This window comes from Rana temporaria, chromosome 4, assembly GCF_905171775.1.
Source record: "Rana temporaria chromosome 4, aRanTem1.1, whole genome shotgun sequence".
Taxonomy (NCBI): Eukaryota; Metazoa; Chordata; class Amphibia; order Anura; family Ranidae; genus Rana; species Rana temporaria.
Window position 1 is genome coordinate 71,287,368 of NC_053492.1, and position 24,315 is coordinate 71,311,682.

A 24,315-nucleotide genomic window follows, 5' to 3' on the forward strand; every position below is an offset into this window, starting at 1 on the left:
AGCCATTTGCATTGAGGCTGCTGACTTACACCTGCTATATGAGTCGTAACTTTACGCTGGCTGTACGACTTACGTAAACCGCGTATATTAATGCGCCGGGCGCAAGTACGTTCGTGAATCGGCGTATCTCACTCATTTGCGTATTCGAATCGTAAATCAATGGGAGCCCCCCTTGCGGCCAGCGTAAATATGCGTCCACGATACGACAGCGTAGGAAACCTACGTCGGTCGTATGAAGCCTATTTACAGGCGTATCTTGCTTTCAGAGTCAGGCGCATAGATACGACGGCGCATATGTGCACTTACGCGGCGTATCTCGAGAGACGTCGGCGTAAGTGCTACGTGAATCCGGGCCATCATATTCATGCAATATCAAAAAACATTTTCAAAGTGTTTAGATCTCTAGCTTTTATTAAAAATTATACCTGGCGATCCTGCCATGAAGGTCCTTGTTCAGACAGCACTCTCTTTGTCTCCCAACAGTCAAGATGTCACATACTCTTTCAATGCAAACTACATGTGCATAGGTGTGCACAGCCTATTGCATTAGGGTGTGCATCCCAAAGCTTAAACACAATATGTGTGCATATATATACTGTGGCCCGGATTCAGGTACGACTTGCGCGTGCGCAATCGCGATATACGCCGCGCAAGTACGGATTTGCGCCCAGGCAAATATGCGGATGACCCAGAAAACAAGCTAAGCCTGAAATTAGGCTTTTTTCAACGGACACAGTTTCTCTGCCCCGGCGCATGTAATGTGCATTTTTGCGCAGGGTGCAACTTGCGCTCTCATTGTTTTCCCTCAGCAAATATGCAAATGAGAAACTAACGCTGAATTAGCCACAATCCTGCATGATGACATCACCAGCCAGACACATCGTGGACATGCAGTGGAGCCACTGGTCAAGGTAGTGGCAACCCTGCATTTCCTGGCCACGTACAGGTGGAATTGTGGCTGGGATGTCACAATCCTCCATGAGCAGATTTGTGCACCAGGTTATCCCTGCAATCCTGAGACGCATGTCCCACCACTTCATCAAACCCACCCAGGAGGTCCAGCGGCAGAGGGCAGTGACAGATTTCTATCAAATTGCCAGATTCCCACGCACCGTGGGTGCCATTGATTGCACCCATGTGGCACTACAGCCCCCCCGTGAGACCGAGCACATATACTGCAATAGAAAGCATTGGCATTCCATCAATGTTCAGGTGATAGTGGATGCCCAAGGCCTCATATGGCACGTCCGTGCCAAACACCCCGGGTCCTGTCATGACAGCTTTATATTCCGTCAGAGCAGCATCCCCACCGAATTTGAACAGAACATGTATGGGGACAACTGGCTGGTTGGTGAGTGACATGGGTGTCAGGTATGACTGTCCCCCCCCATGATGCAGACATCACGAGGGGCACATGCATGACTAACATTCTCCTGTCTTTTCCCTTCCAGGTGACGCGGCATATGCACTGGGACCCCATCTCATGACCCCATTCCGGAACCCCCAAACCCCAGGAGAGGAAAGATATAATGAAGCTCACGCACGTACCCGTGCAGTGGTGGAACCAGGGCCGGTGCTAGACTTTTTTGCGCCCTAGGCGAGACCAGCTACTTGCGCCCCCCCCCCTCCCAATTTTTTTTTAAAATCAAACTTATATAATGCTAAAATATAATTTTTATATCTCTATAAGGTATAGAAAGGGCGCAAAAGTCTAGCACCGGCCCTGTCTATACCCCCTGTGATGTTTGTTGACCCTCATTGAACTGCCGTACACAGCGAGCATAGTTGCCAACAATTTTTTTCTTTTTTTTTAGAGAGAGAACTGGGTGACAGCAGAGGGCTGGGTGACAGTATGGCGGGGGAACTGTGTGACAGCATGGCAGAGGACTGTGTGACAGCATGGCAGAGGACTGTGTGACAGCAGGGCAGAGGACTGGGTGACAGCAGGGCAGAGGACTGGGTGACAGCAGGGCAGAGGACTGGGTGACAGCAGGGCAGAGGAAAGGACTGGGTGACAGCATGGCTGAGGACTGGGTGTCACCCAGTCCTCTGCCATGCTGTCACCCAGTCCTCTCCTCCGCCCTGCTGTCACCCAGTCCTCCCAGCCATGCTGAGGAGTGGGTGACAGCAGGGCAGAGGAGTGGGTGACAGCAAGGCGGAGGAGTGGGTGACAGCAAGGCGGAGGACTGGGTGACAGCAGGGCAGGGAACTGGGTGACAACAGGGCGGAGGACTGGGTGACAGCAAGGCTGAGGACTGGGTGACAGCAGGGCAGAGGAGAGGACTGGGTGACAGCATGGCTGAGGACTGGGTGACAGCATGGCTGAGGACTGGGTGACAGCATGGCTGAGGACTGGGTGACAGCAGGGTGGAGGAGTGGGTGACAGCAAGGCGGAGGAGTGGGTGACAGCAAGGCAGAGGACTGGGTGACAGCAAGGCTGAGGACTGGGTGACAGCAGGGCAGAGGAGAGGACTGGGTGACAGCAGGGCAGAGGACTGGGTGACAGCAGGGCAGAGGACTGGGTGACAGCAGGGCGGAGGAGAGGACTGGGTGACAGCAGGGCAGAGGACTGGGTGACAGCAGGGCAGAGGACTGGGTAACAGCAGGGCAGAGGAGAGGACTGGGTGACAGCATGGCTGAGGACTGGGTGACAGCATGGCTGAGGACTGGGTGACAGCATGGCAGAGGAGTGGGTGACAGCAAGGCGGAGGACTGGGTGACAGCAGGGCAGAGGACTGGGTGACAGCAGGGCAGAGGACTGGGTGACAGCAGGGCGGAGAACTGGGTGACAGCAGGGCAGAGGACTGGGTGACAGCAGGGCAGAGGACTGGGTGACAGCAGGGCAGAGGACTGGGTGACAGCAGGGCAGAGGACTAGGAGAAATTGAGTTGAAAATTGCTCAGTCAGTAGATACCTAGTGATACTATCTTGATCTTTGCCAGCTAATAGCACTTTTTACTTCTATGTAAAAGTCTAAAGATATAAGTCATACAGTTGACAAAGATCAAGATGATAGCTGTGTTTTCCTGTAGCCCTGTCCTGACTGAGCAATTTTCAACTCAATTTCTCCTAGTCCAGTGGCTTCATCAAAAACAAAACAGCATTTTTAGAACCATTTTTTTTTACCTGCTGCTCTGCCCAGAAAGACCTGTGATCATCCCTGAGGCCGCCCACTCCGTTCCCCAATGACAGGCGGGATCATCCCTTGGCTGGCCACACCCACTCACGAGTCCCGACCAGTGACTGTGAAGGAGGCGGCCCAGCTCTTCGGCTTTAGAGCCCTGAGCCACCGAACAACTCTGCCGCTGTGTGAGCCGGGGGAGGGATCTATCAGTCTACTGCATGTTGATGTGAAAGTTCCCTCCCCGCGCCCCTGCACTATCCCCGGCAGTAGACATTCCCTCTCCTCCGGACCGCTCCAGTACCATGCACACTCCTAAAGACACACCGCACAGGGACCGCAACGCACCGCTCCAAAGGTTACATCCAGCGGGGATGAGTAGGTGACTGGCCATGGCTGCGCTCTAGGCGGCAGTGCGCTCTAGGCGGCTGCCTAATCCGCCTAGTGGTAGTGCCGGCCCTGGGTGGAACGCACCTTTGGTCTCCTGAAGTCACGTTTCAGATGCCTGGATAAGTCTGGGGGTACCCTGTTGTATTCCCCAAACTTTGTGTGCCAGATCATCGGGGCATGTTGTATTCTGCACAACTTCGCCATGAGAAAGGGCCTGGAGATTGACATATGTGATGACCTGACCCCCGAACCACACAATCCCCCCCCCAAGAAACTCTACCCAGTCTACTGAGGGAAGAGCAATCAGGAGTGGTCTCGTGGAACGTCTCTTTGCACATTAAACACACACATTAATCATGTCACAAGTAGAATGCACGCGTGCACACCACTGTGGTCCCTAGCACACACACCCCACATGCACCCAAAATTGGATTAGACCCAAGGATACCCCATGGTATTAGGGAGCAGCAACGCCGCATCAAGGCTCCAATTATGTTGCTGTCCATTCATACACCTTTCACATGGCAGAGGGTGACACCCCTTTTCCAGCAGGAGTGACACCCCCCCCCATTCACACACCAGTCACACTGTAGTATACACTCCTCACCCTGTGTAGGGACTACAAAATAAAATAAAAACTCAAACTTTGAGCATAAAATAAAAATATAAAAGCTCATAATCTGAGCATTAAATAAAAATAGAAAAGCTCATAATCTGAGCAAAAAATAAATATCAAAAACAAATCATCATATGAGCATAATCCAACTAAATAGAAAAAGCTCCTTATCTGAGCACCAAGGGATATTTAAAAAAAAAAAAGGCACAGGAAAATTATTATTTGTTTCTTTTCGACATCCTGGTGCCAAGGGTGCCCCGGCTCTGGCTCCTCAGTCGGCGTGGTGGAGCCTGGGCTGAGGATGGAGCCTGGGGTGGGGATGGAGCATGGGGTGGGGATGGAAGGGGGGAGCAGCAGCATCCCCTACTTCCTCACTCCTGGCAGGTGGTGCCTGCCTGCCCTCCATGGCGTTGGCCAGGCGGGTGAGCACACTGTTGGTTTGTGCCAACATCCGCAGCTGCCGGGTGGTAGTGTTCCTCTGTTGCCGCCGGTTTCGTCTCCCCTCCTCCCGCACAGCATCAGTGTTGGCCTCCACCGCCCCTGCCAACCTGCTCACCTCCGCTGTGAGCAAAGCGGTGGCGTCCTGCTGCTCTACCATGCAGGTGGCCATGGCTACACAGTTCACGCTGACTTTCTCCAGGCTCACTGTGTCTCTTTTCCCCAGGTCAGCATGCAGGGTGAGGGCCTGCTGCACTGAGGAGGAGGAGGATGCCAGGCTGTCCGCCACCCGCCTTAAATCCCCCACCATGGCCCCTATATGGCGGGTCTGCCGGGCCTGTTCCTCCTGCAGCCCCTCTCGGAGGCCTGAGGGAACACCCCTTGTTTTGGAGAGAGCCTTCCTAAGAGGAGAGGCTGGGGCACGGACTGAGGGAGAAGAAGGGGAGGGGGTCACACTGGTGGGAGGGACACTGGAGGGGGCGACAATGGTGGGAGGGACAATGGTGGGAGGGACACTGGAGGGGCTTGCCCTGGAGGGGGATGACGTTATGGTCGGGGGGTGGTGGGGAGGTCAGGGATGGTGGGATCCTCCTGGAGGTATATAGAGGCCTCCTGGTGGAGGTCAATAGACTCCTCCACCACTTCCTCCTTCATAGATGGCCTATGGCTGCTCTCCTCCTCCACCAACATGCCCAGTACTTGCATGGGGGTTGACTGGACCCCATGATGTTGTGGTGATGGCGTGGGTCGCCCTTCAGCCGACGACGGCCCAGCTTCATCCTCAACATCTGTGGATGGCACAAAAAAATACATGTTGGTGGAGCCACACACTTGTCACATGTTCCCTTCTACCCCCTCCCATGATACACAGCAAATACGAGATAAAACGCACTTGTTTCATGTTCCCTTCTACCCCCTCACATGTTCCCTTCTACCCCCTCCCATGATACACAGCAAATATGAGATAAAACACACTTGTTACATGTTCCCTTCTACCCCCTCACATGTTCCCTTCTACCCCCTCCCATGATACACAGCAAATATGAGATAAACCACACTTACCTGTCCCCAAGTCCCCAACAGTGGAATCATATCCTGGGACTCCCTCCACCTGCTCCAGCGCGAAACTTTGGGCAATCACCTCCTCCTCCGCATTCAAACGTAAAGGGCAGGCTGGTCCTCCTCCCGTGCCCCTGGCATGCTTGCGGATTAACACCATTTTGTCCCGGACCCAACGCCGCATATCATTTAGCTTTTTCTGTATCTCGTCCCAGGTCCTCTCCTCATTGCCCAGCGCATTCATGTCCAAAGTGATGGCATCAAAGATTGCCCTCCTTTGGGCTGTGGTGGTATTCTTCCGCTGGGCACCATACAGGACAGCAGTATGGCGAGTGAGTGCCGCCAGCATGATCTCCATCTCAGAGAGATTGAAATTATTTTTTCTCTTTTTTTTCCCTACGAGGAGGTGCCATCGCAAATAAAGGGCAAAATTACCTTGCTCAGGGGGGGTGGAAAAAGCAGGATGTAATTTTGCACAGCACATGCGCAGGTCTGCCCCTATTTATTTGCTCAGTGCAAGCAGGTGGGCCAGCGTAGCCCAGGAAGTAGGACAGGCACAGTTGCACGCATGCGCACACGGGCGCGTTCGATCTGCGCATGCACCGTCAAGGATGCGCCGGGCGCAAGCCACTGCTGAACGGACAGACCATCATTTGCATAGGGGCACACCCACTTTCACTTGCGCTGGCTTGCACCCTCAATTTAAGCTTACACAGGCACAAATTTACACACAAAAGGCATCCTGAATCAGGTGGCAATCTCGCCCAATTGCGCCGGCGCAGAGCAATTGAGCTGCGCTGCGCATGTGTAAAAAATGGGCAAATCTACCTGAATCTACCCCTGTATCTCTATCAGTAGGGCAATGGACAGTGTCAGTAGAGTGGTGGAGGGCATCAGTAGGGCAGAGGTTGTTTTTTTTTTTTTACAATATTTTAGGTGCCCCATTGGAGGGGCTTTAGTGAACTATCAGGGGTCTAAACAGACCCCTGATGTGTCAGTTTTGAGACAGAAAAAAGGACCGAAGGCAGAGATTGCCTAGTCCCTGTTCTCTGCAGCCAAGCAGCAGGGGAAATTTGTGAAGCACAGGGTGATTAGGGTGTGCCCAGGCACACCTGGCACACCCTGTGCGCACGCCTATGTACATGTGGATGTCCCGTCACACATTACACAGGAATGGTCCACTGTTATCACCATCATGGAACTACTTAGGAAATCTGAGAAAGGCCCAAGCAGCCTTCACTGAAGTGCATGCAGACAAGAAGTGGCTGCAGGAAATCAGCAATGCTGAAATGTAACAAAGGATTAAAAAGGTGAAAACCCTATTTTATATCTTTGCAAATTTTTTCTGTTACACAATGTTTTAGCATACTAGGGGGGTCATTGAATAAGAAAGAAAGTAAATGCAGAACAGTTACAGTCATGGGCAAAAATATCGGTACCCCTGCATTTCTGTCAGATAATGCACCACTTCGACCAAAACATTTTTGCAATTACAAAGGTTTAACCACTCATGTGTATTTCTTTTGTTTGTATTGGTATGACACACAAAAAAAATGAGAAACAAAAAGCCAAATCTGACCCATTCCATGCAAAACTTCAAAAATGGACTGGACAAAATTCTTGGCACCTTCTAAAAATTGTAAGAAATAATTGCATTTCAAGTTTGTGATACTCCTGTAATTTGTAATTGAACTCACCTGTATCAATTAACAGGTGCTGACAATATAGAAATCACACCGTCAACCAGGTAAAATGGTGAAAAAGTGACCCAACCTTTCTGTTGTGCATGGAGAAGAGAAAGAGCAGCAAAGAATTGTCTGAGGATTTGAAAACAAAAATTGTGGAAAAGTATGGACAATCTCAAGGTTACAAGTCCATCTTCAGAGATCTTAATGTTCCTGTGTCCACTGTGCACAACATTGTCAAGAAGTTTACAGTCCATGGTACTGTAGCTAATCTCACTGCACGTGGACGAAAGAAATAAACTCATTAAAGATTACAACAAAGAATTGTTCAAAAGAGAAAATAAGTGAGAGACAACGCTCCCTCATGGTTAATGGGATTTTAATTGGAGATAATGTGTCTGTTACCAAGGTGAGCTTACAAATGAAAATATTTTTAATAAAATATAAAGTGTTTTATATAATATCAGATAAAATGATATATGATAAAAATCACATAGTCATAATACATGTTGATACTTGATACATGTAACTTAGATGAAATCAGAGATGCATGCGGTGCCCTGAAGAAGCATTTTTGTGAAACATGTTGGCCCTTCTGCATATTCAAGCATCTTATTTCATGTATCAAGTATCAACACATGGTCAAACTATGTATTATGACTATGCGATTTTTATCATATATAATTTTATCTGCCTGGGAGATAAGGAATAAACCAATTATCTCCAGGCAGAGAGCACACAATTTTCCCAAAAGTTGCAACACCCCTTTCCACACAAGGTATCCCTACAATTACATATCCCCGATCTGGGGGACCAACATATCCAAATTTCACCCAGATCGGTCCAGGGGTTCTTAAAAACAAACCGAACCTATGAGAAAATACTAAATAAAGTCTATTTTCTTCACAGATAAATTTACACCGTAATGATTTTTGTAAATCCTGATGTGTAAAGGAATGTTAGTCCCTGAGGTTTAATTAATTATGTGAAAGGCCCAGCAGTGAGGGTGGGGGAAAATATTATTATTATACAGGATTTATATAGCATCAGCAGTTTGTGCAGCACTTTACAACTTCAGGGAAGGCAGTACAATTACAATACAATACAGGAGGGATCGGAGGGCCCTGCTCATTAGAGCTTACAATCTAGAAGGGAGGGTCAAGTGGAACAAAGGGTAGTGGCTGTGGGGGATGATCAGATGGACAAGATGAAAATACAGTTGTTAGGTGTGGGTAGGATAGGCTTCTCTGAAGAGTAGGGTTTTCAGGGATTGTCTAAAAGCTAATAGAGTAGGAGATAAGCGGACAGATTGGGGTAAGGTGTTCCATAGGCTTGGAGAGGCTCTGGAAAAGTCCTGGAGACGAGCATGGGAGGAGGTGATGAGAGAGCTAGAGAGCAAGAGGTCTTGCGAAGTACAAAGAGAATGATTAGGTTGGTATTTTGAGACTAAGTCAGTGATGTAGCTAGGGGCAAAGTTGTGGATGGCTTTGTAGGTAGTCGTTAGTATTTTGAATTTATTCGTTGGGTGAGCGGAAGCCAGTGGAGGGATTGACAGAGAGGAGTAGCAGACATAAAGCGATTAGTAAGGTGGATGAGTCTGGCAGCAGCATTCATGATGGATTGAAGGGGGGATAGAGTATGTAGGGGTAAGCCAATGAGGAGAGAGTTGCAGTAATTAAGGAGTGTGAATTGAGAGCTTTGTGGTGTCATTGGTTAAAAAGGGGCATATTCTGGAGATGTTGCGGAGGTTGAGGTGGCAAGATTTGGACAGTGATTGGATGTAGGGCTTAAAGGAGAGTTCCGAGTCCAGGACTACACCTAGAACCTTGGCATGAGTTGATGGGCTGATAGTTGTGCCATCGATTTTGACAGAGAGATTGGGGGAGGAGGCACGTGGGGGAGGAACAATTATAAGTTTTGGATATATTAAGTTTGAGGAAGTGGTGTGACATCCAGACTGATATATCCGATAGTAAATTAGTGATACGTGAAGAGAATGATGGAGTGAGTTGAGGGGTAGAGAAATAGATTTGAGTGTCGTCAGCGTAGAGATGGTTTTGGAAGCTGTGGAAGGCTGACCCAGGGTGGAGGTGTAGATTGAAAAAAGGAGGGGTCCAAGAACAGAACCTTGGGAGACCCCAACAGAGAAAGGAAGAGGAGAGGAGAAAGCAGAATTGTAAGCAACGCTAAAAGTGCGGTTGGATCAGTGCCGGCCCAAGACATTGTGCTGCCTGGGACCAAGAATTAAATGCTGCCCCCCCAGAAAAAAAATCACGCCAACCAAAAGGCCCCCACATTCATTATTTTATATCATGATAACTAAAGGGGACCCGTCATGGCTCTATACATGTATAAAGGAGTATAAAGAGGACCTGTCATTGCTCTATGCATGTATAGGAGTATAAAGAGGACCTGTCATGGCTCTATACATGTATAAAGGAGTATAACGAGAGCCTGTCATGGCTCTATAGATGTATAAAGAGAACCTGTCATGGCTCTATACATGTATAAAGAAGTATAAAGAGGACCTGTCATGGCTCTATACATGTAAAGGAATATAAAGAGGACCTGCCATGGCTCTATAAATGTATATAGGACTATAAAGAGGACCTGTCATGGCTCTATACATGTATAAAGGAGTATAATGAGGGCCTGTCATGGCTCTATAGATGTATAAAGAGGGCCTGTCATGGCTCTATAGATGTATAAAGAGGGCCTGTCATGGCTCTATACATGCATATAGGCGTATAAAAGGACCTGCCATGGCTCTATACATGTATCCAGGAGTATAAAGGGACCTGTGAATTGCCGGCGGCCACAATGTCTTTTGCGCAAACTAATCAATGTACGCTAATTGTGTTTTTTTTGGTACCAAAAATATGTAGAAGAATACATATTTGCCTAAACTGAAGAAAATAGTTTATTTTTCTAAATTTTTGGGATATTTATTATAGTAAAAAGTAAAAAAATATATACATTTAAAACTGGGGAGAAGAGACAAATACAATACAGTGGGCCTCAAATGAGGAGAGTGACAGAGAGGGAGATGGGGGGAGTACTTGAAAGGTGCTATGTGGTTTTAAAATGATTCCAACACCCCCTTCTTTGCGTTCACTCGGTCTGGGGGAGTGAGTCCACAGAAGACCACCGTGGGATAGAGCAGCAGAAGACGCAGTGTCGGAATCGTGAAGCTAGGTTTTGATAATGACGAGTCGATTAAATGAGTTAGTGATAAAGAGATCATGGAGGAAGGTGAGTTTGTTACAGACAGAGCGAGCATTCCAAAGGGCGCAAGAGAAAGGGAGTCTGGTCTTGGGAAGAGGGGAAATGGGAACTAGATTGTGTGCATTGCGACTGCAGCCAGAGGGTGTAGAATAATGGGTGCGTTGAATACAGTTAAATGAAGTAGGCCCAGGGTTTGGGGATACATCACCAGAGGATAGGAGAAGCAGAAGGGTGAGGGAGGTAATGTCGGAGTGTGATTTATATGAAGGGACATACCCCAGTGGTCTGGAGTATTGTGTGTGTGGATTTAAAATGAGTAGGAGTTGTTGGTTGCAGTAATAGGGAGAGGACAGAAGTGATGGTGATATATAGAAGGTGTGGAGTGGAGGAGAGGTGTGCAGGAGAGTTAGTTTAAGGATACTAGACACAGCTGTTAGAAGGAGTGGTAGACAGTGCATTTTAGAAGGAGGAAGCAGAAAATGTGAACAAAGTCACCTGTATGGGAGATTTCAAGGTATTTTCTAGTGTTCCTTTGTGCATTCGCTGAAGTGCAGAGTCAGAAGTGCTCCCACTTATAGAATTACCCCCACTTTGAGAAAGAACCCCATCTGCAAACGTGCCACCCCTTGGCAAACGTGCCTTTCCCAAGAGATGCTTAGTTATATACTGCTAGGAATGGGGGGTGTGAACTTCCAATTACCAATTAAGGAGGTAATAAAAAATGGCTGGCTTTGCAGAGGAAAATTCTCACTTAAGAAACAGACTTACAAGTTGGACAGCTAATAGAGATAAGAAAGGCCATGATTTAAGGGTAAGGCATAGGGAGGAAACAAAAACAAAAGCAAGGTATGTAGACAGTACAGATTGCTGAGCAAAGGGGCTCACCAGAGCTAAAAAATGCATAAGGAAAACACTTTTCAATATTGCGATTAATGCTGGAATTGCATCAGTGTGAGCACATACCCGTGGAAGGACAGAGAAGACATTTTATTGCTGCCATTTTAACCCTTCATAAATTGATCTAACATATATAACATTTCATATAACATAGGCTAAACAAGCTACTTTATAATTGATTGTAAAAAAAAATGCAATTGTTTGTTCACTCTGCACCTAGATAGGATTTTCTCTAAGGGCTTGTTTATCCCTTTCACGCCTAAGCCTATTTCTGACATTTGTTGCTTAAAATCAGTTAAAATCTGTTTTTTTTGCTAGAAAATTACTTAGAATTCCCAAACATTATATATTTTTTTTTTTTAGCAGAGACCCTAAAGAATAAAATGGTGATCATTGCAATATTTTATGTCACATGGTATTTGCACTGCAGTCTTTCAAACACATTTTGTTTGGAAAAAATACATTTTCACGAATTAAAAAAACAACTAAACAGTAAATTCAGCCCAATTTTCTTGTTCAATGTGAAACATGATGTTAAGCTGAGTAAATAGATAACTAACCTGTCATGCTTTGAAATTGCACACACTCGTGAAATGGCGACAAACTACGGTACCTACAAAATCTCCATAGGCGTCAATTTAAAAAAATCCAACGGTTACTAGGTTAGAGTTACAGAGGAGGTATTTTGCTAGAATTATTGCCCTCACTCAGATAATTGTGGTGATACCACACATGTGTGATTTGAACATTGTTTACATTTGTGGGTGTCATTGTTTTTGAAAATCAGCCCTAATGGCAGCCTAGTAAACCGGAAGTGATGTTTTGACGTCGCTTCTGGGATTTTACATCGAAGACCCGATCAGAACCGAATCTGGCTTTGTTTGAGTCTCAGCCTGGCTGGCAGATGTTCTGACTGGTGGCTTGGGTCTCCCAGTGGGATGGGAGGCCTGGGAAAAGTGGCGAAAGGGAGAGGACGTCCTCTCCCACTCCTTTAGGATAACCGCCGAGTGGCTTTTGGGCGCATCGGTTGTTATCACTAAAGAGCCAACCTTCGCTCTAAAAAACAGTACTGGGGTGAAGCCTTTTTTAACACTTTACATCTGCTCCTCCTTTAACTGGAAAAGCAGTGGCTGGGGGTGTACACATGCCACAGCCTTGATGATTTGCTTTGTGGCCCGTGCAGAAATTATGCTTCCTGTCACATTTGAATGAGGCTACGCTGAACCCTGCTCTACAGCTGCATGCTGGGTTGATTTACTAAAGGCAAATAGGCTCTGCAAGATAGACTCTGTAAGAGCAGTTGCTCCAAAGCTTAGTAAATGAGTAGATGCTCTGCTGACTTCCATCATCCTATCATGTGCACAAAAAAAATTCTTTCTTGGAACTATGGCAAAAGTATTTAAGTTGTATACATGATTTTTTATTTAATTTTAATAATCAGTCTAAACACACGTCTTATTGGATCACCACCAATAATTGCACTCTCTTGTCACAAAAACATGGTGGAAAGCCATACATTGGAAAATACATTGTCTCCAAATCATCTGTGTCCTTATTTTGACCTTCAATAAATCTAGATTTAGAATACATTTTACTTTTCTTTTCTTTGGCCTTCTGTACACCAGAGGTTTAGATAAGACATAAGTTCCAGACAACTGTAAAGATGACCTAACACTAACAGCAGCCAGCTCCCAATGCCAATATCCCATTATGACCTCATACTCCTTGTATATTATTGTTATCACCAGTTTGATGGTCAAGACCTTGCTCCGGTAATGTGTTCTGGGGAAACAAATGACATCAGCACAAACAAGGAGCAGGTTCCATGAAAACGATATAACATCTTTACTTATCTAATACAATTATTTTGGTAAATTCAGTTATCCTATTGAGTTTCTGAGGAATAAAGAACATCAACATAATAAATATGTTTTCTGACTATGTATATAATCTGTTTTGTTAAATTACATTAGGGAGATCAGAGTGAAACAGGAACATTGCTAAGATCAAAACAGATAGAGTATCTATAGCTTTGGATTCTATATTGTGCATCCTATTTTAATGAGACTACATAAGAATAAATAATTAGATTTTTATTAGAGAAGACAGGTTAACAAAAGTGTGTTCTCAATTGAAGATGATGTCATAAAAAGAGACTGGGGAGGGCTCAATAGCAATTGATGGAGCAACCATTCAGCTGACATCTCCTGAAACCATTTTTACATACAGTGAGCGCAACGTTTAAGGGGGCCTACCCTTTTTTTCCCCTACAACTGCTGATTTTATTGGCACATGTTAAGACATCCAAAAGCCTGAGTAGCTTCTAGAGCCCCCCCCCCCCCCCACACACACATAAATGGCATAGATACCACTGTCACACACCTTTATTGCCAATACACATATATGTCTTCATCTACTATTTGGCTTCAATGTATCTGGTTACTTATTCCTCTTACATTCTTCTGTTGTCTAACCAAGCTGTGTATTTTTGGTACACTTCTCAACTTAACATGCCTGACTTTACTAAGAACACCACACCACACCATACCACACCCTGTTCCATTAGCCCAATCCATCACCTGGATCCCTTTAGAGTGTCCACAACCTTTTCAGAGCTCCCCACTTGTTCTGACTTCACTTCCCCTCCTTAAAGAGGTCCAGGAAAAAAAATATTAAAAGCCAGCAGCTACACATACTGCAGCTGGTGACTTTTAATAAATGGACACTTACCTGTCCTGCTGTCGCTCGATGTCGTCAGTAGGGTTCCCAGTGTGAAGCCGAACGGCTACACTACCGCCACAATTGCGGGTAAGGGAAGCTTTTTGGTTTCACGTCGGGAACCCAACTGCGCATGTACGAGGCCCCGCTCCTCTTAGCCTGGCGGCCAGGGGAGGAGGAAGCCCTGCAGTGACATCACTGCCTGACTCCCAGAAGTGGGAAAGGATACCTGTCAAAGACAGGTATCCTGTCCTCCCTCCCCCCGAAAGGTGAAAATTGTGGCACTGGAGGGGGGAATCCAATGAGTTCCTTCCCCTTCGTTAGTCAAGTCTACATGTAAAAGTTCTGCTAGATGGTCTAGGGACATTTTAGTAGACCAGTAGGACCCATAGGAATGGGATGAAAGGGAACACAGCTGAAACAACACGCATGCTAACGTACAGATGCACTAGAAAAGGGAGTTGTGAAAAGATGAATTCAGAGACCACAGTCAAGCCAGGGGTTCCATGGTGTAATGGTTAGCACTTTGGACTTTGAATCCAGCGATCCGAGTTCAAATCTCGGTGGAACCTTTCTTTTGAGACCATCCATGCATTTCTGCTGCTTCGCTTATCAAGTTGCGTGTTACTGCCACAAAGGCCACTGAGACAAGCAGCTGCTGATAACGTGGATGCTGCTCAAGCTAGTGACAATGGCTACCTCGTAACATAGGCTCTGCAAATCGCTATCCCTAGACTCCAACCTTGCGCTAATATGGCGGGCCTCTCTCATTTGGAGAAAAGCACTGTAATTGAAGAATAGGAGAAAGTGCTGTCTAAATGAATACATTCCAAATCCATTGACTTCTCCTTGTCCATGTTTACATCACCTACTCACACTCTTCCCGAACCCCTTGTCGGAGTGGACAAGAGAGTAAGTGCGCATCGCTGGCTACCAGGAAAAACATCAAGACCCCGCTACTTGGGCCTCTCTCAAACACCTTAGCCCAATCTATCACCTGGAGCCCTTTACAGAGCTCCCTACATGCCCTGACTTCACTGCCCCTTCTTAACAGACACTTCTCCCATCAGTACTCTATCTCTGGCCTTTTTTCCCGACATTCCAGCTCCCCTTTCCCAACTCATGTCACCCACTGCACACTGGCCTGGAGAGGTGGCCAAATCCCTGGACCCAATCAAGTCAATACCACCTTGCCACCACTTCAAAGTCTGCATGCCATGGCAGGGATTTGAACTCCTCACAACTTCACGCAAACACATTGGGGGCTTTACCCATCGCGCCACCACTTGAGGTGCTTGCAAAGGCTCCAAAAAAACAGGACCATACTAACCGTATACTCTACTGAGGGCTTTTAATGCACCCTTCATCTCTCCGTTAAGAAGAAAAAATGCCCAGCCATATGTTCAACTGCAGCAAGAAGGCAACGGCAGTAGCGCATACCACGTGGTCCTCGTTAGTATAGTGGACAGTATCCCCGCCTGTCACGCGGGAGACCGGGGTTCGATTCCCCGACGGGGAGATGACGTTTAGTTTTCTACTTACTTACCGACACACTTCACCAGCTGCGCTCAAGTCCTTTAAATGGTCTTTCAAGAGGGGCCTTTTTGGTCTAGAAATGTATCTTATGGCAACCCCTCTCAACGCCAAGTCTAAAGGGGGTCAAATTTTACACTTCCGAGGGGGGCAGAGATGCTTTAAAGCATGTGTCCAATTCTACGCTGGGTATTCATTTCTCCCACTTCCCTTCCTCTTCAAGGAAGTTGGGAGCTGTGAAAAGATGAATTCAGAGACCGCAGTCAAGCCAGGGGTTCCATGGTGTAATGGTTAGCACTTTGGACTTTGAATCCAGCGATCCGAGTTCAAATCTCGGTGGAACCTTTCTTTTGAGACCATCCATGCATTTCTGCTGCTCCGCTTATCAAGTTGCGTGTTACTGCCACAAAGGCCACTGAGACAAGCAGCTGCTGATAACGTGGATGCTGCTCAAGCTAGTGACAATGGCTACCTCGTAACATAGGCTCTGCAAATCGCTATCCCTAGACTCCAACCTTGCGCTAATATGGCGGGCCTCTCTCATTTGGAGAAAAGCACTGTAATTGAAGAATAGGAGAAAGTGCTGTCTAAATGAATACATTCCAAATCCATTGACTTCTCCTTGTCCATGTTTACATCACCTACTCACACTCTTCCCGAACCCCTTGTCGGAGTGGACAAGAGAGTAAGTGCGCATCGCTGGCTACCAGGAAAAACATCAAGACCCCGCTACTTGGGCCTCTCTCAAACACCTTAGCCCAATCCATCACCTGGAGCGCTTTACAGAGCTCCCTACTTGCCCTGACTTCACTGCCCCTTCTTAACAGACACTTCTCCCATCAGTACTCTATCTCTGGCCTTTTTTCCCGACATTCCAGCTCCCCTTTCCCAACTCATGTCACCCACTGCACACTGGCCTGGAGAGGTGGCCAAATCCCTGGACCCAATCAAGTCAATACCACCTTGCCACCACTTCAAAGTCTGCATGCCATGGCAGGGATTTGAACTCCTCACAACTTCACGCAAACACATTGGGTGCTTTACCCATCGCGCCACCACTTGAGGTGCTTGCAAAGGCTCCAAAAAAACAGGACCATACTAACCGTATACTCTACTGAGGGCTTTTAATGCACCCTTCATCTCTCCGTTAAGAAGAAAAAATGCCCAGCCATATGTTCAACTGCAGCAAGAAGGCAACGGCAGTAGCGCATACCACGTGGTCCTCGTTAGTATAGTGGACAGTATCCCCGCCTGTCACGCGGGAGACCGGGGTTCGATTCCCCGACGGGGAGATGACGTTTCGTTTTCTACTTACTTACCGACACACTTCACCAGCTGCGCTCAAGTCCTTTAAATGGTCTTTCAAGAGGGGCCTTTTTGGTCTAGAAATGTATCTTATGGCAACCCCTCTCAACGCCAAGTCTAAAGGGGGTCAAATTTTACACTTCCGAGGGGGGCAGAGATGCTTTAAAGCATGTGTCCAATTCTACGCTGGGTATTCATTTCTCCCACTTCCCTTCCTCTTCAAGGAAGTTGGGAGCTGTGAAAAGATGAATTCAGAGACCACAGTCAAGCCAGGGGTTCCATGGTGTAATGGTTAGCACTTTGGACTTTGAATCCAGCGATCCGAGTTCAAATCTCGGTGGAACCTTTCTTTTGAGACCATCCATGCATTTCTGCTGCTCCGCTTATCAAGTTGCGTGTTACTGCCACAAAGGCCACTGAGACAAGCAGCTGCTGATAACGTGGATGCTGCTCAAGCTAGTGACAATGGCTACCTCGTAACATAGGCTCTGCAAATCGCTATCCCTAGACTCCAACCTTGCGCTAATATGGCGGGCCTCTCTCATTTGGAGAAAAGCACTGTAATTGAAGAATAGGAGAAAGTGCTGTCTAAATGAATACATTCCAAATCCATTGACTTCTCCTTGTCCATGTTTACATCACCTACTCACACTCTTCCCGAACCCCTTGTCGGAGTGGACAAGAGAGTAAGTGCGCATCGCTGGCTACCAGGAAAAACATCAAGACCCCACTACTTGGGCCTCTCTCAAACACCTTAGCCCAATCCATCACCTGGAGCCCTTTACAGAGCTCCCTACTTGCCCTGACTTCACTGCCCCTTCTTAACAGACACTTCTCCCATCAGTACTCTATCTCTGGCCTTTTTTCCCGACATTCCAGCTCCCCTTTCCGAACTCATGTCACCCACTGCACACTGGCCTGGAGAGGTGGCCAAATCCCTGGACCCAATCAAGTCAATACCACCTTGCCACCACTTCAAAGTCTGCATGCCATGGCAGGGATTTGAACTCCTCACAACTTCACGCAAACACATTGGGGGCTTTACCCATCGCGCCACCACTTGAGTTTCTTGCAAAGGCTCCAAAAAAACAGGACCATACTAACCGTATACTCTACTGAGGGCTTTTAATGCACCCTTCATCTCTCCGTTAAGAAGAAAAAATGCCCAGCCATATGTTCAACTGCAGCAAGAAGGCAACGGCAGTAGCGCATACCACGTGGTCCTCGTTAGTATAGTGGACAGTATCCCCGCCTGTCACGCGGGAGACCGGGGTTCGATTCCCCGACGGGGAGATGACGTTTCGTTTTCTACTTACTTACCGACACACTTCACCAGCTGCGCTCAAGTCCTTTAAATGGTCTTTCAAGAGGGGCCTTTTTGGTCTAGAAATGTATCTTATGGCAACCCCTCTCAACGCCAAGTCTAAAGGGGGTCAAATTTTACACTTCCGAGGGGGGCAGAGATGCTTTAAAGCATGTGTCCAATTCTACGCTGGGTATTCATTTCTCCCACTTCCCTTCCTCTTCAAGGAAGTTGGGAGCTGTGAAAAGATGAATTCAGAGACCACAGTCAAGCCAGGGGTTCCATGGTGTAATGGTTAGCACTTTGGACTTTGAATCCAGCGATCCGAGTTCAAATCTCGGTGGAACCTTTCTTTTGAGACCATCCATGCATTTCTGCTGCTTCGCTTATCAAGTTGCGTGTTACTGCCACAAAGGCCACTGAGACAAGCAGCTGCTGATAACGTGGATGCTGCTCAAGCTAGTGACAATGGCTACCTCGTAACATAGGCTCTGCAAATCGCTATCCCTAGACTCCAACCTTGCGCTAATATGGCGGGCCTCTCTCATTTGGAGAAAAGCACTGTAATTGAAGAATAGGAGAAAGTGCTGTCTAAATGAATACATTCCAAATCCATTGACTTCTCCTTGTCCATGTTTACATCACCTACTCACACTCTTCCCGAACCCCTTGTCGGAGTGGACAAGAGAGTAAGTGCGCATCGCTGGCTACCAGGAAAAACATCAAGACCCCGCTACTTGGGCCTCTCTCAAACACCTTAGCCCAATCCATCACCTGGAGCCCTTTACAGAGCTCCCTACTCGCCCTGACTTCACTGCCCCTTCTTAACAGACACTTCTCCCATCAGTACTCTATCTCTGGCCTTTTTTCCCGACATTCCAGCTCCCCTTTCCCAACTCATGTCACCCACTGCACACTGGCCTGGAGAGGTGGCCAAATCCCTGGACCCAATCAAGTCAATACCACCTTGCCACCACTTCAAAGTCTGCATGCCATGGCAGGGATTTGAACTCCTCACAACTTCACGCAAACACATTGGGTGCTTTACCCATCGCGCCACCACTTGAGGTGCTTGCAAAGGCTCCAAAAAAACAGGACCATACTAACCGTATACTCTACTGAGGGCTTTTAATGCACCCTTCATCTCTCCGTTAAGAAGAAAAATGCCCAGCCATATGTTCAACTGCAGCAAGAAGGCAACGGCAGTAGCGCATACCACGTGGTCCTCGTTAGTATAGTGGACAGTATCCCCGCCTGTCACGCGGGAGACCGGGGTTCGATTCCCCGACGGGGAGATGACGTTTCGTTTTCTACTTACTTACCGACACACTTCACCAGCTGCGCTCAAGTCCTTTAAATGGTCTTTCAAGAGGGGCCTTTTTGGTCTAGAAATGTATCTTATGGCAACCCCTCTCAACGCCAAGTCTAAAGGGGGTCAAATTTTACACTTCCGAGGGGGGCAGAGATGCTTTAAAGCATGTGTCCAATTCTACGCTGGGTATTCATTTCTCCCACTTCCCTTCCTCTTCAAGGAAGTTGGGAGCTGTGAAAAGATGAATTCAGAGACCGCAGTCAAGCCAGGGGTTCCATGGTGTAATGGTTAGCACTTTGGACTTTGAATCCAGCGATCCGAGTTCAAATCTCGGTGGAACCTTTCTTTTGAGACCATCCATGCATTTCTGCTGCTTCGCTTATCAAGTTGCGTGTTACTGCCACAAAGGCCACTGAGACAAGCAGCTGCTGATAACGTGGATGCTGCTCAAGCTAGTGACAATGGCTACCTCGTAACATAGGCTCTGCAAATCGCTATCCCTAGACTCCAACCTTGCGCTAATATGGCGGGCCTCTCTCATTTGGAGAAAAGCACTGTAATTGAAGAATAGGAGAAAGTGCTGTCTAAATGAATACATTCCAAATCCATTGACTTCTCCTTGTCCATGTTTACATCACCTACTCACACTCTTCCCGAACCCCTTGTCGGAGTGGACAAGAGAGTAAGTGCGCATCGCTGGCTACCAGGAAAAACATCAAGACCCCGCTACTTGGGCCTCTCTCAAACACCTTAGCCCAATCCATCACCTGGAGCCCTTTACAGAGCTCCCTACTTGCCCTGACTTCACTGCCCCTTCTTAACAGACACTTCTCCCATCAGTACTCTATCTCTGGCCTTTTTTCCCGACATTCCAGCTCCCCTTTCCCAACTCATGTCACCCACTGCACACTGGTCTGGAGAGGTGGCCAAATCCCTGGACCCAATCAAGTCAATACCACCTTGCCACCACTTCAAAGTCTGCATGCCATGGCAGGGATTTGAACTCCTCACAACTTCACGCAAACACATTGGGGGCTTTACCCATCGCGCCACCACTTGAGGTGCTTGCAAAGGCTCCAAAAAAACAGGACCATACTAACCGTATACTCTACTGAGGGCTTTTAATGCACCCTTCATCTCTCCGTTAAGAAGAAAAATGCCCAGCCATATGTTCAACTGCAGCAAGAAGGCAACGGCAGTAGCGCATACCACGTGGTCCTCGTTAGTATAGTGGACAGTATCCCCGCCTGTCACGCGGGAGACCGGGGTTCGATTCCCCGACGGGGAGATGACGTTTCGTTTTCTACTTACTTACCGACACACTTCACCAGCTGCGCTCAAGTCCTTTAAATGGTCTTTCAAGAGGGGCCTTTTTGGTCTAGAAATGTATCTTATGGCAACCCCTCTCAACGCCAAGTCTAAAGGGGGTCAAATTTTACACTTCCGAGGGGGGCAGAGATGCTTTAAAGCATGTGTCCAATTCTACGCTGGGTATTCATTTCTCCCACTTCCCTTCCTCTTCAAGGAAGTTGGGAGCTGTGAAAAGATGAATTCAGAGACCACAGTCAAGCCAGGGGTTCCATGGTGTAATGGTTAGCACTTTGGACTTTGAATCCAGCGATCCGAGTTCAAATCTCGGTGGAACCTTTCTTTTGAGACCATCCATGCATTTCTGCTGCTTCGCTTATCAAGTTGTGTGTTACTGCCACAAAGGCCACTGAGACAAGCAGCTGCTGATAACGTGGATGCTGCTCAAGCTAGTGACAATGGCTACCTCGTAACATAGGCTCTGCAAATCGCTATCCCTAGACTCCAACCTTGCGCTAATATGGCGGGCCTCTCTCATTTGGAGAAAAGCACTGTAATTGAAGAATAGGAGAAAGTGCTGTCTAAATGAATACATTCCAAATCCATTGACTTCTCCTTGTCCATGTTTACATCACCTACTCACACTCTTCCCGAACCCCTTGTCGGAGTGGACAAGAGAGTAAGTGCGCATCGCTGGCTACCAGGAAAAACATCAAGACCCCGCTACTTGGGCCTCTCTCAAACACCTTAGCCCAATCCATCACCTGGAGCCCTTTACAGAGCTCCCTACTTGCCCTGACTTCACTGCCCCTTCTTAACAGACACTTCTCCCATCAGTACTCTATCTCTGGCCTTTTTTCCCGACATTCCAGCTCCCCTTTCCCAACTCATGTCACCCACTGCACACTGGCCTGGAGAGGTGGCCAAATCCCTGGACCCAATCAAGTCAATACCACCTTGCCACCACTTCAAAGTCTGCATGCCATGGCAGGGATTTGAACTCCTCACAACTTCACGCAAACACATTGGGGGCTTTACCCATCGCGCCACCACTTGAGGTGCTTGCAAAGGCTCCAAAAAAACAGGACCATACTAACCGTATACTCTACTGAGGGCTTTTAATGCACCCTTCATCTCTCCGTTAAGAAGAAAAAATGCCCAGCCATATGTTCAACTGCAGCAAGAAGGCAACGGCAGTAGCGCATACCACGTGGTCCTCGTTAGTATAGTGGACAGTATCCCCGCCTGTCACGCGGGAGACCGGGGTTCGATTCCCCGACGGGGAGATGACGTTTCGTTTTCTACTTACTTACCGACACACTTCACCAGCTGCGCTCAAGTCCTTTAAATGGTCTTTCAAGAGGGGCCTTTTTGGTCTAGAAATGTATCTTATGGCAACCCCTCTCAACGCCAAGTCTAAAGGGGGTCAAATTTTACACTTCCGAGGGGGGCAGAGATGCTTTAAAGCATGTGTCCAATTCTACGCTGGGTATTCATTTCTCCCACTTCCCTTCCTCTTCAAGGAAGTTGGGAGCTGTGAAAAGATGAATTCAGAGACCACAGTCAAGCCAGGGGTTCCATGGTGTAATGGTTAGCACTTTGGACTTTGAATCCAGCGATCCGAGTTCAAATCTCGGTGGAACCTTTCTTTTGAGACCATCCATGCATTTCTGCTGCTTCGCTTATCAAGTTGCGTGTTACTGCCACAAAGGCCACTGAGACAAGCAGCTGCTGATAACGTGGATGCTGCTCAAGCTAGTGACAATGGCTACCTCGTAACATAGGCTCTGCAAATCGCTATCCCTAGACTCCAACCTTGCGCTAATATGGCGGGCCTCTCTCATTTGGAGAAAAGCACTGTAATTGAAGAATAGGAGAAAGTGCTGTCTAAATGAATACATTCCAAATCCATTGACTTCTCCTTGTCCATGTTTACATCACCTACTCACACTCTTCCCGAACCCCTTGTCGGAGTGGACAAGAGAGTAAGTGCGCATCGCTGGCTACCAGGAAAAACATCAAGACCCCGCTACTTGGGCCTCTCTCAAACACCTTAGCCCAATCCATCACCTGGAGCCCTTTACAGAGCTCCCTACTTGCCCTGACTTCACTGCCCCTTCTTAACAGACACTTCTCCCATCAGTACTCTATCTCTGGCCTTTTTTCCCGACATTCCAGCTCCCCTTTCCCAACTCATGTCACCCACTGCACACTGGCCTGGAGAGGTGGCCAAATCCCTGGACCCAATCAAGTCAATACCACCTTGCCACCACTTCAAAGTCTGCATGCCATGGCAGGGATTTGAACTCCTCACAACTTCACGCAAACACATTGGGGGCTTTACCCATCGCGCCACCACTTGAGGTGCTTGCAAAGGCTCCAAAAAAACAGGACCATACTAACCGTATACTCTACTGAGGGCTTTTAATGCACCCTTCATCTCTCCGTTAAGAAGAAAAAATGCCCAGCCATATGTTCAACTGCAGCAAGAAGGCAACGGCAGTAGCGCATACCACGTGGTCCTCGTTAGTATAGTGGACAGTATCCCCGCCTGTCACGCGGGAGACCGGGGTTCGATTCCCCGACGGGGAGATGACGTTTCGTTTTCTACTTACTTACCGACACACTTCACCAGCTGCGCTCAAGTCCTTTAAATGGTCTTTCAAGAGGGGCCTTTTTGGTCTAGAAATGTATCTTATGGCAACCCCTCTCAACGCCAAGTCTAAAGGGGGTCAAATTTTACACTTCCGAGGGGGGCAGAGATGCTTTAAAGCATGTGTCCAATTCTACGCTGGGTATTCATTTCTCCCACTTCCCTTCCTCTTCAAGGAAGTTGGGAGCTGTGAAAATATGAATTCAGAGACCGCAGTCAAGCCAGGGGTTCCATGGTGTAATGGTTAGCACTTTGGACTTTGAATCCAGCGATCCGAGTTCAAATCTCGGTGGAACCTTTCTTTTGAGACCATCCATGCATTTCTGCTGCTCCGCTTATCAAGTTGCGTGTTACTGCCACAAAGGCCACTGAGACAAGCAGCTGCTGATAACGTGGATGCTGCTCAAGCTAGTGACAATGGCTACCTCGTAACATAGGCTCTGCAAATCGCTATCCCTAGACTCCAACCTTGCGCTAATATGGCGGGCCTCTCTCATTTGGAGAAAAGCACTGTAATTGAAGAATAGGAGAAAGTGCTGTCTAAATGAATACATTCCAAATCCATTGACTTCTCCTTGTCCATGTTTACATCACCTACTCACACTCTTCCCGAACCCCTTGTCGGAGTGGACAAGAGAGTAAGTGCGCATCGCTGGCTACCAGGAAAAACATCAAGACCCCGCTACTTGGGCCTCTCTCAAACACCTTAGCCCAATCCATCACCTGGAGCGCTTTACAGAGCTCCCTACTTG

At 47.6% G+C, this 24,315-nt stretch overlaps 15 non-coding genes across 15 annotated transcripts; all 15 read left to right on the forward strand.

Annotated features, from left to right (window-relative positions):
• The first annotated feature begins 14,649 nt into the window (after positions 1–14,649).
• On the forward strand, positions 14,650–14,721 carry TRNAQ-UUG. Its single transcript has one exon. It is a non-coding gene; the product is annotated as a tRNA-Gln (tRNA).
• An 875-nt stretch (positions 14,722–15,596) lies between these two features.
• TRNAD-GUC lies at positions 15,597–15,668 on the forward strand. Its single transcript has one exon. It is a non-coding gene; the product is annotated as a tRNA-Asp (tRNA).
• Positions 15,669–15,955: 287 nt separating this feature from the next.
• Positions 15,956–16,027, forward strand: TRNAQ-UUG. The gene has a single exon. It is a non-coding gene; the product is annotated as a tRNA-Gln (tRNA).
• An 875-nt stretch (positions 16,028–16,902) lies between these two features.
• Positions 16,903–16,974, forward strand: TRNAD-GUC. The gene has a single exon. It is a non-coding gene; the product is annotated as a tRNA-Asp (tRNA).
• Positions 16,975–17,261: 287 nt separating this feature from the next.
• On the forward strand, positions 17,262–17,333 carry TRNAQ-UUG. The gene has a single exon. It is a non-coding gene; the product is annotated as a tRNA-Gln (tRNA).
• Positions 17,334–18,208: 875 nt separating this feature from the next.
• TRNAD-GUC lies at positions 18,209–18,280 on the forward strand. The gene has a single exon. It is a non-coding gene; the product is annotated as a tRNA-Asp (tRNA).
• A 287-nt stretch (positions 18,281–18,567) lies between these two features.
• On the forward strand, positions 18,568–18,639 carry TRNAQ-UUG. The gene has a single exon. It is a non-coding gene; the product is annotated as a tRNA-Gln (tRNA).
• An 874-nt stretch (positions 18,640–19,513) lies between these two features.
• Positions 19,514–19,585, forward strand: TRNAD-GUC. The gene has a single exon. It is a non-coding gene; the product is annotated as a tRNA-Asp (tRNA).
• A 287-nt stretch (positions 19,586–19,872) lies between these two features.
• Positions 19,873–19,944, forward strand: TRNAQ-UUG. Its single transcript has one exon. It is a non-coding gene; the product is annotated as a tRNA-Gln (tRNA).
• Positions 19,945–20,818: 874 nt separating this feature from the next.
• TRNAD-GUC lies at positions 20,819–20,890 on the forward strand. Its single transcript has one exon. It is a non-coding gene; the product is annotated as a tRNA-Asp (tRNA).
• A 287-nt stretch (positions 20,891–21,177) lies between these two features.
• Positions 21,178–21,249, forward strand: TRNAQ-UUG. The gene has a single exon. It is a non-coding gene; the product is annotated as a tRNA-Gln (tRNA).
• An 875-nt stretch (positions 21,250–22,124) lies between these two features.
• TRNAD-GUC lies at positions 22,125–22,196 on the forward strand. Its single transcript has one exon. It is a non-coding gene; the product is annotated as a tRNA-Asp (tRNA).
• A 287-nt stretch (positions 22,197–22,483) lies between these two features.
• TRNAQ-UUG lies at positions 22,484–22,555 on the forward strand. The gene has a single exon. It is a non-coding gene; the product is annotated as a tRNA-Gln (tRNA).
• An 875-nt stretch (positions 22,556–23,430) lies between these two features.
• Positions 23,431–23,502, forward strand: TRNAD-GUC. Its single transcript has one exon. It is a non-coding gene; the product is annotated as a tRNA-Asp (tRNA).
• A 287-nt stretch (positions 23,503–23,789) lies between these two features.
• TRNAQ-UUG lies at positions 23,790–23,861 on the forward strand. Its single transcript has one exon. It is a non-coding gene; the product is annotated as a tRNA-Gln (tRNA).
• The last annotated feature ends 454 nt before the right edge of the window (positions 23,862–24,315 follow it).